This window comes from Nomascus leucogenys, chromosome 3 (assembly GCF_006542625.1).
Source record: "Nomascus leucogenys isolate Asia chromosome 3, Asia_NLE_v1, whole genome shotgun sequence".
Classification (NCBI taxonomy): Eukaryota; Metazoa; Chordata; class Mammalia; order Primates; family Hylobatidae; genus Nomascus; species Nomascus leucogenys.
This window is the reverse complement of record NC_044383.1, coordinates 58,363,528-58,381,382: the sequence shown is the minus strand read 5'-3', so window position 1 is coordinate 58,381,382 and position 17,855 is coordinate 58,363,528. Positions and strand designations below refer to the sequence as shown.

The 17,855-nt window shown below is 38.0% G+C and overlaps 1 non-coding gene across 1 annotated transcript; it reads right to left on the bottom strand.

Annotated features, from left to right (window-relative positions):
• Positions 1–687: 687 nt before the first annotated feature.
• Positions 688–824, bottom strand: LOC115834629. The gene has a single exon (XR_004029549.1). It is a non-coding gene; the product is annotated as a U4 spliceosomal RNA (small nuclear RNA).
• Positions 825–17,855: the final 17,031 nt, after the last annotated feature.

The window sequence follows — 17,855 nt, the reverse complement described above, 5'->3', positions numbered from 1 at the left end:
TGCTCTCATCTGTACAGCTGTGTAATCCAGAAATCTGGAAGTCATTGAAGCTCCTCACTCACTCTCATCCTCACATCCCATTAATTATAGAGTGCTACCAGTTGTATTTCCTAAATATCACTAAATTATTCTAGTTTTCTTTCATCTTTACTGCCATCAGCCTAAACTATTAGACTCTACTGTCTGGATTTCATTCTATAGTAGATATTATTATTGTAAATCTCCATCCAAAGCATATGTATCTGGCTCACCTCAAAACTATATTTCCATATCTGCAGCTAGAATGATGTTTTCGGAGTGCAAATGTTATTGTATTTTAAAACTTTTTAAACTCTTCGGAAAATTTTTATTGCTTTAAGAATGGAATTTTAAAAATCCCAATCATGGCTTACAAAACCCTGCATGTTATGCCCCGATTTTCACTCTCCAGCCTCATTATTCATTCTCTATTACCTTACTCTCAGCTATAGTCATACTGGTTTCTCCCTTCTTCCTGATATGGTCTGGACCTATTCACACACACTGAATTGACTTCCTGCACTTTCCTCAAAGTGCATTCTTAGATCATTTATCTTTTCTGATTTTTATTACATATTCTAATTTTTCTGGTATATTTTTAAAATCTCCAAATCATTTTATTATGTTGATACTTTCTAGAACTGATTTTCTTCTTTTTTAGAAAATTGGTCTCCTTAAAGACTGTCAAAAATTACCAATGTCAACTATATTGCAAATCATCATGACAGGGTTTTGGGAAAACTTTTCAATGAGCAATAATTGCATCTCAGACCTCAGTGGCTATGATGCTACCACTGTGCAAAGCTAGAACTGATTTTCTATAATTTTCAAATATAAAATTGTATTATTCTTAAGTAACATTACCTACTTTACAATATTTATTTCGTCTGATTTCTTCCTTCTTATTTAATTATATTGTTTAATACTTTCAGAACAATGTTTAGTAATAATGGAAAGAGCAGGCATCTCTCCTGATTTTCTAATGTGTATGCAACCATCATACTCTCTCTCTCTCTCTCTCACACACACACACACACACGGAGACACATACATACACACACACACACACACAGAGAGAGAGAGAGAAGAGTTAACATGGCAAACCTGAGACTGCCATCTGTAGAAAGACTTGCTTGCAACGTTGGCCCTTGGGTGGCACCTGGATCACAGTAGGATTCCTACCATTTCCTGTTAAGAATATCTTATATGCCTAAACTGTGCAAACAATATGGTTTATACTGAACATCTTTCCTTCTGAGGTTTTAGAAAATGCTAGGCAGACAGTGTCTGTGTGACCAGCTCCCAGTAAAAAAACTGGGGCCCTGAGCTTCTAATGAACATCCCTGGTAGACATTTCACTTGTGTTGTTATAACTCATTGCTGGAGGAATTAAGCTCATCCTGTCTGACTCCAGTGGGAGAGGACCCTGGATTTCACCCTGTGCCCTTTTTTCCTTTGCTAGTTTCATTTTATATCCTTTCACTGTAATAAATCATAGCTGTGAGAATATACAACTATATGCTGCGTCCTGTGAGTTCTCCTAGTAAACTATCAAAACTAGAGTGGTCTTGGAGACTCCCAAAAGACACAACACTGGCATATATACACATATATAAATACACATGCATATATACATATGTATGATTATGTTAAAGGAGCACTTGCCATTAAAATATTCATTAGATTGTACCAGTGACTTTTTCTCATCTGTTGATATGATTATATCATTTTTCTCCTTTGACTTATTAATATATATTTTATAAATTGATTTCTTATCACCAAGTCATTCTTGTTTCCTGATGCTCTCTCTTCTTGACTACTGTGACAATGCTGCACACTGGATTATTTCCCTCCCTCTTTGAAGGCTATTTCCATCTCCTTTCTGCATGACTTTCTCTTTCTTTCTTTTTGTGTCCTTCAGGTATGTTTGTGCCTTGCCCTCGGCTCTTTTTTTTCTTATTTTTTAATTATAAAGATTATAATTAAAAATTATAATTTAATTCTCAGACTCTCTTATGCATATTCATTATTTGAAGTATGGCCCGTATGCATATGACATATCAAACTCTGTTTCCAGCAGCTCTGACCCCTTTCTGCATTTCAGATGCATAGATCGAATTTCCTCCTGGGCATCACCCCTAGATGTCTCATTCTCACTGCAAACTCAATGTATTTAAAATTGAACTCGTTATCTTTCCCTCACTTACTTCTTTGTTTTCATTCTCAGTTAATTACACTAAGCTATAAAACTGGACTTTATCCTTGACTCCTTTCCCTCACTCATCCCACACAAATTATCATTCTCCAAGTTCAGTTGATTCTATACATCTTTCACGTTCATGTAGTTTGCTCCCCTTCCACTTGTACTAGCTCTAGTATGGGCTCCTTCAACTTCGCTGCTATTATTACTAAAGTCTCCCACTGGGCCCTCTGACTCCAGGCTGCCCATCAGCCAACACATTATCTACAGTGAATTTATGGATTTTTGTAACTTACAAATTTGATAACCTCTCTCCCGTGCCCAAACTTATCATAGTTCTCCATTGCCACTCAGAAGACTAACAGTTTTTACTCTGCTTACAAAATTCTTCATACCCCATAACACATTAAGTTATAACCCCTTAAAAACACACAACTTCAAATAGCCACACTAAGCTACTTTCTGGAGAAAAATTAACTGGACATGCTTTTCTGATGTTTCTCCAAGTTTGAGTTGGGACCTCTTTCAGGATGCTCTCCTATCATGTACACATGTGTACTGTAGCACCACGAACATGGATTTGAATTGCCTTCATTCTCTAAGCTAGAAGAGCTGTGAGAGCAAGGACTATGCATGCCAATGTTGCCACCTTATGGTGAGTGTTCAATGCATACGTGTTGAGTGAGTCAGTGAATGGTGATACCATAAATGTAGTTTTGATTCCTGCTTTATTTAACATCACCATCAATGTTCCTAGCTCCCCACAGGCCTTTCAGAGGGAAACTACTCTTTACTTAACCCAGGCTGAAAGGCAATGATAAACAGCCATATCTGGAAACATGTGGGCATGTGTGTTAGCCTTCCTGTTGGCAGAAAGAGAATTAATGGGATGGCTTTGGGAGAAAAAGAGAGGCAGAGTGGACAGATTAGCAGCTTCTCTCCCAATTCCTGATGGCTTTTTAAATCCTTGCTAGTTTCAGGACAAAAAAACCAAACACCGCATGTTCTCACTTATAGGTGGGAATTGAACAATGAGAACACATGGACACAGGAAGGGGAACATCACACTCCGGGGACTGTTGTGGGGTGGGGGAGGGGGGAGGGACAGCATTAGGAGATATACCTAATGCTAAATGACGAGTTAATGGGTGCAGCACACCAACATGGCACAAGTATACATATGTAACAAACCTGCACGTTATGCACATGTACCCTAAAACTTAAAGTATAATAATAATAAAATTAAATAATAATAATAATAATAAATAAATAAATACATAAATCCTTGCTAGTTTCACTTCATGTGTATCCCTATGAAAAAATTCCCCTTACTTGAGATAACTTGAGTGGAACTCTTTTCCTTGTAATGCGAAAAAGAGAAAACAATAAGTGTTTTTCTCATATAATTTAAAGTTCTATAAAACCCCTTTAAGAACTGAATATATTCAATACAAATTAATGACTATTTTATACTTTATGGATGTTTATTCAATTATTTCTTTTTTATTATAAACATCTGTCATATACATTTTTGTACTTAAAAATCCTTGTGTGCATTTAAAACTATTTCTTCAGTGTATAGTCTTAAAAATGGCGTTCTGGATGAAATATGAATTTTTGAAAAGGCTATTGGTAAATATGGTCAAATTATCTAAATTGCTTTCTGGAAATTTTCTACGAATTAATCTTCCACTAAAATGGGTTTACTTTTAAAGTTTTTATTGCAATTAAAAGAGGTAAACCCTTTGTGAATAGATAGTCATGGGCTGCAAAGTCAAGCTGCCTATTCAAACTCAGTGACAAGTTTAGTTTTTTTTCCTCTCAACCCACTTTCTGCTTCTCTCCCATTTCACATACACAATGTGAGATGAAGGTCAGGTGAGATAAGGGTATTAGGCATGACTTACAAAAGCTATAGACAAAGGATAGCTAGCTGACTTCTGGTATGGTAGTAACAATATTGGTGTTACTATTTCTATTCCTACTTGCTTTTGGCACAAATGACAGCCAGTTCTGCAAATGCTAAAGCTGTTTTCCACTGCCAACATGTTCTACTAATGATCACTGCAAAAATGCCAGCTGCAGCTATGGAGGGAAGTATTTTTCTGATTTTCCTGACTTTAGGAACAGAAAGAAGAAACAGTACCAAATGAACGTGAATTGGAAGCCAGTTAGGTAGAAGTCTTTCCTTCTCTGGTTCCATACCTTCTACCCAAAGCTGTCACACTGCACTGCTAGGGATAAAATTCCCCATTTGCCCTCTACCCAGGTTTTTCTGCTTAGACTGAGGATTGCATCCTCATTACATTCAGAAATGGGTGGGTCTGATCATTATATTCCTATGAAAACAGGAGAAAAGTGCCAACTCTCCTTCTCCTACACTACCCTGCTCACTAACATCTTTTGAAATTTCTGAAAGGGTTGGAAGGGGAATTGATGCTTCAGACAGTCTTCCTTTAGTTTCCTCTGATCTCTGGAAGTGGTACGATCAATCAGGACCACACTGAGGAAGCACAAATGCTGCTTGGAATTAATAGCCAGAACCAAACTCAACCAGTGACAAGGAAATTACCTCTCTGAGAAGAGTTCTGGGAATGGGAGTGGGCAGGTTAATTGCACTCCACAATCCCCAAGGCCACCTGGCCATAGCATTCATATTTATTTCAGCCATGACCCTGTCACGTTGATTACATAGTTAAAACCAAGATTGTTTTGCATAGGTTTTCTGGAGCAGCTCAGCTGCTTAGCTACTCACAAGCACTAATGACCTGGAATCAGAGTGACAGGAGAATCTCAGGCCCCATTCCTCTACTGTGAGCTCCTGCCAATGTCTTTTTTTCTTCAAAAGAGCAACTAGAAAATAGGAAATTTGTCTTAATGTTGTCTTTTATGTACATTTTGTCTTTAATAATAAAATGTGTATACTGTTCGAGGGCTTACTCTGTGCTAGAAGCCCTGTGTACATGACCTTGAATTCTTACAACCCTGCTAGGTATTTTGGTTTCCATTTTGAAGGTGACAAAACCAAGGTTCCAAGAGTTTAAAGAATTTCCCAAGGCCACAAAGCTAAAGCTGCTAAACCAAGATTTGATTCCAGTCTGCCTGATGAGATGAGTTGGGCTTGTCCTCCTTGAAAACACTTCCCACAGTCTCCATTCGCAGCTTCCGTGAGAGCAGTGGGTGTATCTTGTCCAGTATTAGTGAACAGCATGATAGAAGGAAGCACAGAGAGCAGTGGTTCAGGCTAAGAATGGCAGCTAAATACATTAGTGTGGGGAAAGAGATATGGTACTTACCTTTAGCTAGAGATTTTAACATAAAGGAAGTTCATTATACTTAAAGCTGACTATTAAAACTTCACAGTAAAAATCTAAACTGCTTCACTTTCCCATTGGCCCAGTGGCTCTAACTTCTCACTTGTTCTCCCAGTCCACACTAGCAAGGATCGAGGGCACTCCTCAGGCTGTGTAAATCAGATCACGTCACTCCTTCACTTACAAGCCTTCAGTGATTTCCCATTGCCTTAAAGATTAATTCCAAACTCCATAAAATAGCAAATTAAGTTCTTAACTTGTACTATTCCCCCATTTTCTTCTCCAACTCCTCTTATTCTACCCATGCTGAATTACCTGATGTTCCTTGAGCAAACTCTTTGTCTGTGCCCCTGAGTCATTGTATATGCCGTTGTTTATGGCAGTAATGTCTGCACTCACTCAATTCACCCCTCAACCCACTTCTGTCCTCCAAAACTCAGTCATGTCAGAGTCAACTACTCTCAGAAGCACTCCCTGACTACTTATCCTCAGTTCCTCTCAAGAGGCCTGGCTATGCACTCCTTTTCTGTTGCTCTAGCTTGCCATACTGACTGTCATCAGTGCACCTTATAAAATGGCATTGGGCTACTTGACTTCTCTCTGACTAGACGGTGGACTCGGAAATATGTTTTGCTCAGTAGCACATATTAAGCAGTAATAATAAATACTAAATTTAAGAATAAGCCTATGTTAGGCTCTCTCTGGCAGTTCCTAAATTCTTAACTTCCTTGGTTCAGAGAGGTAAAAGATTTCCGGATTACCACTTTTCCTGAAAGATATAACTATCATAGAATCAGTTCAATTTCAAATATTTACTGAATTTTTACAGCAAACTTCTCTTGGAGTCCTATTTCTCCATGGTAAATAGAAATACTGTTTATCTAAAATATGGGGCTTATAGAATAGGTTACAAGCAACAGTTTTTGAAACAAAAATCTGTTCCAAATAATGTAAGCCATATATCGTATGCCAAATTGATCACATGCAGCAGTATATAACATAAAGACCTGAGTCAGTCTGTACACTGATATTTGCTTTGATGTCAAGTGCAATGAGTGGATCATAAGAACTTCTGGAGGAGTCAAATAATGGATGTCAAATATCTGCTTAAAATATATCTTCATGTAAGGCAAACATTTGAAAACAATATGAGTTGATTTGACTTCAGATATATTCTTTCTTTATACTTTTGGTCTATGTGAGTGAGAGAAGGAGTAAATAATAAGATTAGTTTAATAAAAAGGTTTGGTTGAGCTTGAAATTAACATGTAAATAATTCAAATGCTTTATTCATGGGCAATATTGTGTATTCTGTTTAGCCTAAGTAATTTAAAATGTGGAGCTGTACTGTATTATTTTATACACAAATATCAATTACAAGTGGTTGAACCATGGGATTGGATTTAGAGAGAAAGTCTAGGTTTTCAGTTCACACCCTATCACAGGCAACGTGATCTGCAAATGGATTTTAGTATAGACGCCCAGAGAAAGGATAATGGTAGAGCATAAGAGTTTCTTCCACATTCATGGAGATTCTATTCATTCACATCATCCACAATGTACTTTTCTTAGACGAGTGCTTTAAGGATCCCTCTTTTAGAATAAAACAGCATAATTCCTTATTGCAGAAAGGAGTGAAGAGTATCATATATGAGTTTTGTTTTCAAAATAATTTTCAATTGTTAACACATTAAACTAAATGTATGTATGGATTATTTGTACAAGCATTTCACATTCGAGAGTCAAAAACAAACAAAAAGAGTAGAGTTGATCAGTGTGGTCAAAAAGTAAGCAACCTTTACTAGGGTTAAATAACTTGTTTCTAGGTGGCTTACCCTGCATTTCTCAACCTTTTTAAATGATTGTCCCACTGGACTAAAATGATTGTATAGAGTTTAACTTTTTCTGCTTGCACTATGAGCTTCATGTTATTTGTTTCCCACCTGTAACAACATATTACTAGTACAGCACTATAAGCTTCATATTATTTGTTTCTCACTCTTAACAACATATTACTGCTCCTGTTTTGCAAACTGCATAGTACCATCACCCTACTACCTTGAAAATCACACGTCAACTTTTACATGTACAGAAGCTAACCCCCCACTCAACCAACCACTAGACATCAAAAGATAAGATTCAGATGAGAAAGTATTTCATGGCATCAGTTTCCTATCCAAAGTTATTAGGTAGTTCTAAGGATGTTTCCTTTCTGGTCCAAAAGATTTATTAATGGAGGGGTATTCAATCCTGTAGGAGGTGAACCCTATCCTGTAGAAGGGGTTCCATGAAGTGACTGACACCTCAGAAAGGTATTCATGGTGTTCACTTCCTTAAAGAGAACAGGGTGCAGACGTAGGAAGATTAGGAAAGCGCCCAGTTATACAATTATATTGTCAGCTTTTCCCTTAAACTTCAAGAACTGATGCTTTGTTTCTATAAATGCTTACTTCAAATCTTGTGGCCATACCAACTTTCACTTTTAAATATCATAAAAATATCTATTGTTATGTTTTAAAAAATAAAATACAAAAAATCTTCATGCCCTAAAAATTGAATTTAGGTACATGATGAAACTTCATTAAGTCCACCCTAGCTAACAATCCTGATTAAAGTCTTGAAATTTAAAAGATGAATATTTTAGCCATTTTCCCCCTTGAGAACTTTCAATGTGGTAATCTGTTAACTGTTTCATTAGGTGAGCAATATAATCAGAGACCCATAGTAGCTATAGAAATTACTAAGTTTAATGATTCAGGAATCCCCTTGAAGTAGAAATAATAACTAAACTGAATAATCTACATTGATTAGTTTTGCTTGTATCATAACATCTCTTAGGATCATAATATAAAACTTATCACTCCAGTATTTTTCATTAATTCATTCCTTTTTTTTCAACTAATAACAGTTTTACTTACTTATTGATTGATTGATTGATTGGTTGATTGATACAGTTGTAGGGTACATGTGCACAATGTGCAGGTTTGTTACATATGTATCCATGTGCCATGTTGGTGTGCTGCACCCATTAACTCGTCATTTAGCATTAGGTATGTCTCCTAATGCTATCCCTCCCCACTCCCCCAACCCCACAACAGTCCCTGGTGTGTGATGTTCCCCTTCCTGTGTCCATGAGTTCTCATTGTTCAATTCCCACCTATGAGTGAGAACATGCAGTGTTTGGTTTTTTGTCCTTGCGATAGTTTACTGAGAATGATCTTTTCCAGTTTCATCCATGTCCCTACAAAGGACATGAACTCATCATTTTTTATGGTTGCATAGTATTCCATGGTGTATATGTGCCACATTTTCTTAATCCAGTCTATCGTTGTTGGATATTTGGGTTGGTTCCAAGTCTTTGCCATTGTGAATAGTGCCACAATAAACATACGTGTGCATGTGTCTTTATAGCAGCATGATTTATAATCCTTTGGGTATATACCCAGTAATAGGATGGCTGGGTCAAATGATATTTCTAGTTCTTGATCCCTGAGGAATCACCACACTGACTTCCACAATGGTTGAACTAGTTTACAGTCCCACCAACAGTGTAAAGTGTTCCTATTTCTCCACATCCTCCCCAGCACCTGTTGTTTCCTGACTTTTTAATGATGGCCATTCTAACTGGTGTGAGACGGTATCTTATTGTGGTTTTGATTTGCATTTCTCTGATGGCCAGTGATGATGAATATTTTTTCATGTGTGTTTTGGCTGCATAAATGTCTTCTTTTGAGAAGTGTCTGTTCATATACATTGCCCACTTTTTGAGGGGGTTGTTTTTTTCTTGTAAATTTGTTTGAGTTCATTGTAGATTCTGGATATTGCCCTTTGTCAGATGAGTAGGTTGTGAAAATTTTCTCCCATTTTGTAGGTTGCCTGTTCATTCTGATGGTAGTTTCTTTTGCTGTGCAGAAGCTCTTTAGTTTAATTAGATCCCATTTGTCAATTTTGGCTTTTGTTGCCATTGCTTTTGGTGTTTTAGACATGAAGTCCTTGCCCATGCCTATGTCCTGAATGGTAATGCCTAGGTTTTCTTCTAGGGTTTTAATGGTTTTAGGTCTAACATGTAAGTCTTTAATCCATCTTGAATTAATTTTTGTATAAGGTGTAAGGAAGGGATCTAGTTTCAGCTTTCTACATATGGCTAGCCAGTTTTCCCAGCACCATTTATTAAATAGGGAATCCTTTCCCCATTACTTGTTTTTGTCAGATTTGTCAAAGATCAGATAGTTGTAGACATGTGGCGTTATTTCTGAGGGCTCTGTTCTGTTCCATTGATCTATGTCTCTGTTGTGGTACCAGTACCATGCTGTTTTGGTTACTGTAGCCTTGTAGTATAGTTTGAAGTCAGGTAGCGTGATGCCTCCAGCTTTGTTCTTTTGGCTTAGGATTGACTTGGTGACGCGGGCTCTTTTTTGGTTCCATATGAACTTTAAAGTAGTTTTATCCAATTCTGTGAAGAAAGTCATTGGTAGCTTGATGGGGATGGCATTGAATCTATAAATTACCTTGGGCAGGATGGCCATTTTCACAATGTTGATTCTTCCAACCTATGAGCATGGAATGTTCTTCCATTTGTTTGTATCCTCTTTTATTTCATTGAGCAGTGATTTGTAGTTCTCCTTGAAAAGGTCCTTCACATCCTTTGTAAGTTGGATTCCTAGGTATTTTATTCTCTTTGAAGCAATTGTGAAATGGAGTTCACTCATGATTTGGCTCTCTGTTTGTCTGTTATTGGTGTATAAGAATGCTTGTGATTTTTGTACATTGATTTTGTATCCTGGGACTTTGCTGAAGTTGCTTATCAGCTTAAGGAGATTTTGGGCTGAGACAATGGGGTTTCCTAGATATACAATCATGTCATCTGCAAACAGGGACAATTTGACTTCCTCTTTTCCTCATCGAATACCCTTTATTTCCTTCTCCTGCCTGATTGCCCTGGCCAGAACTTCCAACACTACGTTGAATAGGAGTGGTGAGAGAGGGCATCCCTCTCTTGTGCCACTTTTCAAAGGGAATGCTTCCAGTTTTTGCCCATTCAGTATGATATTGGCTGTGGGTTTGTCATAGATAGCTCTGATTATTTTGAGATACATCCCATCAATACCTAATTTATTGAGAGTTTTTAGCATGATGGGTTGTTGAATTTTGTCAAAGGCCTTTTCTGCATCTATTGAGATAATCATGTGGTTTTTGTCTTTGGTTCTGTTTATATGCTGGATTACATTTATTGATTTGCATATGTTGAACCAGCCTTGCATCCCAGGGATGAAGCCCACTTGATCATGGTGGATAAGCTTTTCGATGTGCTGCTGGATTTGGTTTGCCAGTATTTTATTGAGGATTTTTGCATCAATGTTCATCAAGGATATTGGTCTAAAATTGTCTTTTTTGGTTGTGTCTCTGCCCGGCTTTGGTATCAGGACGATGCTGGCCTCATAAAATGAGTTAGGGAGGATTCCCTCTTTTTCTATTGATCGGCATAGTTTCAGAAGGAATGGTACCAGTTCCTCCTTGTACCTCTGGTAGAATTCGGCTGTGAATCCATCAGGTCCTGGACTCTTTTTGATTGGTAAGCTATTGATTATTGCCACAATTTCAGAGCCTGTTATTGGTCTATTCAGAGATTCAACTTCTTCCTGGTTTAGTCTTGGGAGGGTGTATGTGTTGAGGAATTTATCCATTTCTTCTAGATTTTCTAGTTTATTTGCATAGAGGTGTTTGTAGTAGTCTCTGATGGTAGTTTGTATGTCTGTGGGATTGGTGGTGATATCCCCTTTATCATTTTTTATTGCATCTATTTAATTCTTCTATCTCTTCTTCTTTATTAGTCTTGCTAGTGGTCTATCAATTTTGTTGATCTTTTCAAAAAACCAGCTCCTGGATTCATTAATTTTTTGAAGGGTTTTTTGTGTCTCTCTTTCCTTCAGTTCTGCTCTGATTTTACTTATTTCTTGCCTTCTGCTAGCTTTTGAATGTGTTTGCTCTTGCTTTTCTAGTTCTTTTAATTGTGATGTTAGGGTGTCAATTTTGGATCTTTCCTGCTTTCTCTTGTGGGCATTTAGTGCTATAAATTTCCCTCTACACACTGCTTTGAATGTGTCCCAGAGATTCTGGTATGTTGTGTCTTTGTTCTCGTTGGTTTCAAAGAACATCTTTATTTCTGCCTTCATTTTGTTATGTACCCAGTATTCATTCAGGAGCAGGTTGTTCAGTTTCCATGTAGTTGAGCAGTTTTGAGTGAGTTTCTTAATCCTGAGTTCTAGTTTGATTGCACTGTGGTCTGAGAGACAGTTTGTTATAATTTCTGTTCTTTTACATTTGCTGAGGAGTGCTTTACTTCCCACCATGTGGTCAGTTTTGGAATAAGTGTGATGTGGTGCTGAGAAGAATGTATATTCTGTTGATTTGGGGTGGAGAGTTCTGTAGATGTCTATTAGGTCTGCTTGGTGCAGAGCTGAGTTCAATTCCTGGATATCCTTGTTAACTTTCTGTCTCGTTGATCTGTCTAATGTTGACAGTGGGGTGTTAAAGTCTCCCATTATTATTGTGTGGGAGTCTAAGTCTCTTTGTAGGTCACTCAGGACTTGCTTTATGAATCTGGGTGCTCCTGTGTTGGGTGCATATATATTTAGGATAGTTAGTTGTTCTTGTTGAATTGATCCCTTTACCATTATGTAATGGCCTTCTTTGTCTCTTTTGATCTTTGTTTGTTTAAAGTCTGTTTTATCAGAGACTAGGATTGCAACCCCTGCCTTTTTTTGTTTTCCATTTGCTTGATAGAGCTTCCTCAATCCCTTTATTTTGAGTCTATGTGTGTCTCTGCATGTGAGATGGGTTTCCTGAATACAGCACACTGATGGGTCTTGACTCTTTATCCAATTTGCCAGTCTGTGTCTTTTAATTGGAGCATTTAGTCCATTTATATTTAAAGTTAATATTGTTATGTGTGAATTTGATCCTGTCATTATGATGTTAGCTGGTTATTTTGCTGGTTAGTTGATGCAGTTTCTTCCTAGCCTCGATGGTCTTTACAGTTTGGCATGATTTTGCAGTGGCTGGTACCGGTTGTTCCTTTCCACATTTAGTGCTTCCTTCAGAAGCTCTTGTAAGGCAGGCCTGGTGGTGACAAAATCTCTCAGCATTTGCTTGTCTGTAAAGTATTTTATTTCTCCTTCACTTATGAAGCTTAGTTTGGCTGCATATGAAATTCTGGTTTGAAAATTCTTTTCTTTAAGAATGTTGAATATTGGCCCCCACTCTTTTCTGGCTTGTAGAATTTCTGCCAAGAGATCAGCTGTTAGTCTGATGGGCTTCCCTTTGTGGATAACCTGACCTTTCTCTCTGGCTGCTCTTAACATTTTTTCCTTCATTTCAGCTTTGGTAAATCTGACAATTATGTGTCTTGGAGTTGGTCTTCTCGAGGAGTATCTTTGTGGCATTCTCTGTATTTCCTGAATCTGAATGTTGGGCTGCCTTGCTAGATTGGGGAAGTTCTCCAGGATAATATCCTGCAGAGTGTTTTCCAACTTGGTTCCATTCTCTCCGTCACTTTCAGGTACACCAATCAGACGTAGATTTGGTCTTTTCACATAGTCCCATATTTCTTGGAGGCTTTGTTCGTTTCTTTTTATTCTTTTTTCTCTAGACTTCCCTTCTCACTTCATTTCATTCATTTCATCTTCCATCACTGATACCCTTTCTTCCAGTTGATCGAATTGGCTTCTGAGGCTTCTGCATTCTTCACGTAGTTCTCGAGCCTTGGCTTTCAGCTCCATCAGCTCCTTTAAGCACCTCTCTGTATTGGTTATTCTAGTTGTACATTTGTCTAATTCTTTTTCAAAGTTTTTAACTTCTTTGCCTTTGGTTTGAATTTCTCCTGTAGCTCGGAGTAGTTTGATCATCTGAAGACTTCTCTCAGCTCATCAAAGTCATTCTCCATCCAGCTTTGTTTTGTTGCTGGTGAGGAACTGCATTCCTTTGGAGGAGGAGAGGCACTCTGCTTTTTAGAGTTTCCAGTTTTTCTGCTCTGTTTTTTCCCCATCTTTGTGGTTTTATCTAGTTTTGGTCTTTGATGATGGTGATGTACAGATAGGTTTTTGTTGTGGATGTCCTTTCTGTTTGTTAGTTTTCCTTCTACCAGACAGGACCCTCAGCTGCAGGTCTGTTGCAGTTTGCTAGAGGTCCACTCCAGACCCTGTTTGCCTGAGTGTCAGCAGCGGTGGCTGCAGAACAGCAGATTTTTGTGAACCGCGAATGCTGTTGCCTGATCGTTCCTCTGGAAGTTTTGTCTCAGAGGAGTACCCGGCTGTGTGAGGTGTCAGTCTGCCCCTACTGGGGGGTGCCTCCCAGTTAGGCTGCTCTGGGGTCAGGGACCCACTTGAGGAGGCAGTCTGCCCATTCTCAGATCTCCAGCTGTATGCTGGGAGAACCACTACTCTCTTCAAAGCTGTCAGACAGGGACATTTAAGCCTGCAGAGGTAACTGCTGTCTTTTTGTTTGTCTGTGCCCTGCCCCCAGAGGTGGAGCCTACAGAGGCAGGCAGGCCTCCTTGAGCTGTGGTGGGCTCCACCCAGTTTGAGCTTCCGGGCTGCTTTGTTTACCTAATCAAGCCTGGGCAATGGCAGGCACCCCTCCCCCATCCTCACTGCCGCTTTGCCGTTTGATCTCAGACTGCTGTGCTAGCAATCAGCGAGACTCCATGGGCGTAGGACCCTCCAAGCCAGATGCGGGATATAATCTCCCAGTGTGCCGCTTTTTAAGCCCATCGGAAAAGCGCAGTATTAGGGTGGGAGTGACCCGATTTTCCAGGTGCCATCTGTCACCCCTTTCTTTGATTAGGAAAGGGAAGTCCCTGACCCCTTGTGCTTCCCGACTGAGGCAATGCCTCGCCGTGCTTCGGCTTGCGCATGGTGCGCTGCACCCACTGTCCTGCGCCCACTGTCTGGCACTCCCTAGTGAGATGAACTTGGTACCTCAGATGGAAATGCAGAAATCACCCATCTTCTGCGTCACTCACGCTGGGAGCTGTAGACCAGTGATGTTCCTATTGGTCCATCTTGGCTTCACCCCCTGTTTTCTCAATTCATTTCTTGTATATTACAGTACCCAAAAGCAATTCTGCAAATGCAGTTTACCATTTTCTTCTTTTTTTTTAAAAAAAAATTGCTTTTGGCTTTGTTCCTCAGGGACTTTTAGATCTTATAATGAAAACTCATTATGTAAATCTCATAGCAAAATCAAAAGTTGTTTAAAATATGTGAGCCATCTCTCTGATTCTTGAATTGTATGATGAAGCACTGTACACATTGTGTGGACTTCTCTCAGTGAATCCACAATAGCCACTTCATTAGAAATAAAGCTATTATGCATTGTGAAGAATATGAACATATTAGGCAAAAATTCTGCCTCATGGAGCTTACAATCTTTCATTTTTAGAAGACAACATATAAAACAATAAGTTTTGAATAATATGTAGCAGATTGGTATGATTAAAATACGAAACGTAATTTGTGTACTCAAAAGAATATTGTCATTCAAAGGGTCACTTTGGCAAACTAAGTCCATTGGAACTGCTGCAGCATAACAAATTTGGAATGCTGTCATGTGGATTTGCTTTCAGAGTAATTTACAAAACCACATGAGACTACCTGTCTTTTGTTGACATACTTTTTTAAAACCTGAAGATACTATTGCCCAGTTTCATTGACTTGACTTTTACTGATTTTTCAACTGATTCAAAAACCACATTTTTAATATCCTCATCCTGAGGATTAAGTTAACCTTTATGGTCTTAAAGCTTCAACCTTACATTTGTTTTATCTGAGTTCCTTCTGCAGGAAATGACCTTCAGGCCTCTCAAAAAAATACCAAAAAACGGAAACTCACCAGTTTGCCACATACAGACAATAAGATGCTCAACCCCTTATTCATCATGATTGCTTCCTTGCCCTTCCCTAGTGCCTGTTTTCTTACACATTGTTACATTTCTTCCCTGCTATATAAACCCCTAGTTTTAGTTGGTCAGGGAGATGGATTTGAGACTGAGCTCCTTTCTCCTTTACTGCAGCACCAGATTAAAGCTTTCTTCCTTGGCAGTACCCATCTTCTCCGTCACTGGCTTCCTGTGCAGTAAGCAGCAGGACCTAGACTGAACCCCTGGTGTTTCAGCAACACAATAAGGATAAGTGTGTGAATTATCTTTGAAAATGTATGATATCTTAAGGTGGCAAATTGGTATTTCTAATATTTGCATAAAATGTATGTATTTATTTATATAACACATACATATTTGTATGATAGAGAACAATCTTATAGGATTTTAGATGGATGAGATTTGGATAGCAGACAGAAGGGAGGAGAAGGCATTCCTGATAAAGAAAAAAATTAAAAGAATAGTGGAAGGAATTAAATAATGTTTCTAACCACAGGGAGGAGACCAGTGAACATTTCAAAAGTTGATTGAAAAGTGATTTTGACATATTTCATAAAGAGGGTAAAAAAGAAGGGCAAAAAAGATCAAACAAAGATTTCTAGCTTTGGTTATTAGTGCCCATTATAGAATGAGAGGTGTTGACTGTAAAGATGGTGATTTTGCATTTAAAAACATGGAATAACATTACACTTTAAAGAGTTGAACTTTATTATATGTGAATTATACCTCAATAAAGGTTTCATTAAAATAATATTAATGAGCTTAATCCTGTAGTGCTTTTAAAAACTTTAACATTAAAATATTTACCTGAAATTATATATTAATATGAAGGCTAGCTCTACCTGAATATACCTAATGTGAACTCCCTGGAGTGTAGTCCCTTTTCCACATCTAATCTCTACACATTGGAGAAAAGACATGGGCTAATGAAAACCTTAAATTATACAAAAAAAATTAAATAATACAAAAATTCGTTTATATTTATGAAACCATTGCTACTGATTTTAATTTCTAATATTTTATAGTAAAGTGAAAGCATTATGAATTTGAAATACTTCTTGTTTATATAAGATCTTCAAATTTTCAAATTAACAGTAAACTAGTTATAAAAATCCTGAACAATATAAATATTTTATCTGTTTTTTAAACCAGTAGGAATCTGGTAGGTCAGTATGCACTTTAATTATTTCAAATTTTTACATAGGAACTTTAACTGTCCCTCTCTGTCAAGGACAGAGTATTGCAAGTTTACCAATATATGAACAATGAACAGATGTTATAGAAAATAGCACATCATTCCCAAATTAGTAAGTAAACAATTCTTGCCTCATGAGAAAGTCTTGTTCTGAAGTGATTTTATTTCTCATGATCGTAATCACATTGATAGTTTATAATAACCAAAACAAGCCTATTGTGTTGTTCTTGATATGTTTATTACAGAAGACCTATAGGTTTTTATTTTTTGCTATTGTTAATTTGTTTCATTATCTATGATACAAAAATAAGGAGGAGCTATGAGACTGCAATAATTGGGTTTAGTCTATAGTTTGCTTTGTTGCCAGACTTTATATTTGGGATGTCAGGAGACACCATTCTTTGTTGCCTAGTCTTTACTGCCTCCATCTTTATTGGCCTAGCCAGTAACTAGTCTGGTATTTTGTTTATTCATCTTAGTGTTGAAGTCCTCCTTGGACATGAAGACCTGCTCTAAACTGAAGCCAATTTGATAGGGAATTCTCATACTTGGTTTAACTTTTACAAAGTTGTTCTGAGAGGGTGGATCTTTTTGAGACATGGTTTTTTTTGTTCCACCACTTGCAATGGCAGATTCTGCCTTCCAATGGGTTAGTCTACCTGTTAAGATACTGACTTCTGATACAACATGGATGAACCTCATAAACATATCCTGTGTTGTATTAACTAGGGTTCTCCAGAAAAACAACAAAAAATAGAATATATATGAACAGATAATTGAGAGAGGATTTATTAGGTGAAGTGGCTCACATGATTTTGGAGGCAGAGAAGTCCCATGACGTGCCATTTGCAGGCTGAGGAACCAAATAAGATGGTAGAGTAGCTGAGTCCACTTTTCAAGTCATGAGAACCAGGGGAGCTAATGGTGTGATTCTCAGTTTGAGACCAAAAGCCTGAAAAAGTGCTGGTGGGGAAGGGTAGTGGCTAGTGCGAGTCCCAGAGTCAAAAGGCCAGAGAACCTGAAGTTCTAATGTCCATGTGATATAGTTTGGCCGTGTCCCCATCCAAATTTCATCTTGAATTGTAACTCCCGTAATTCCCACATGTCATGGGAGGAACCCAGTGGGAGGTGATTGAATCATGAAGGCAAGTGTTTTCCGTGCTGTTCTCATGATAGTGAATAAGTCTCATGAGA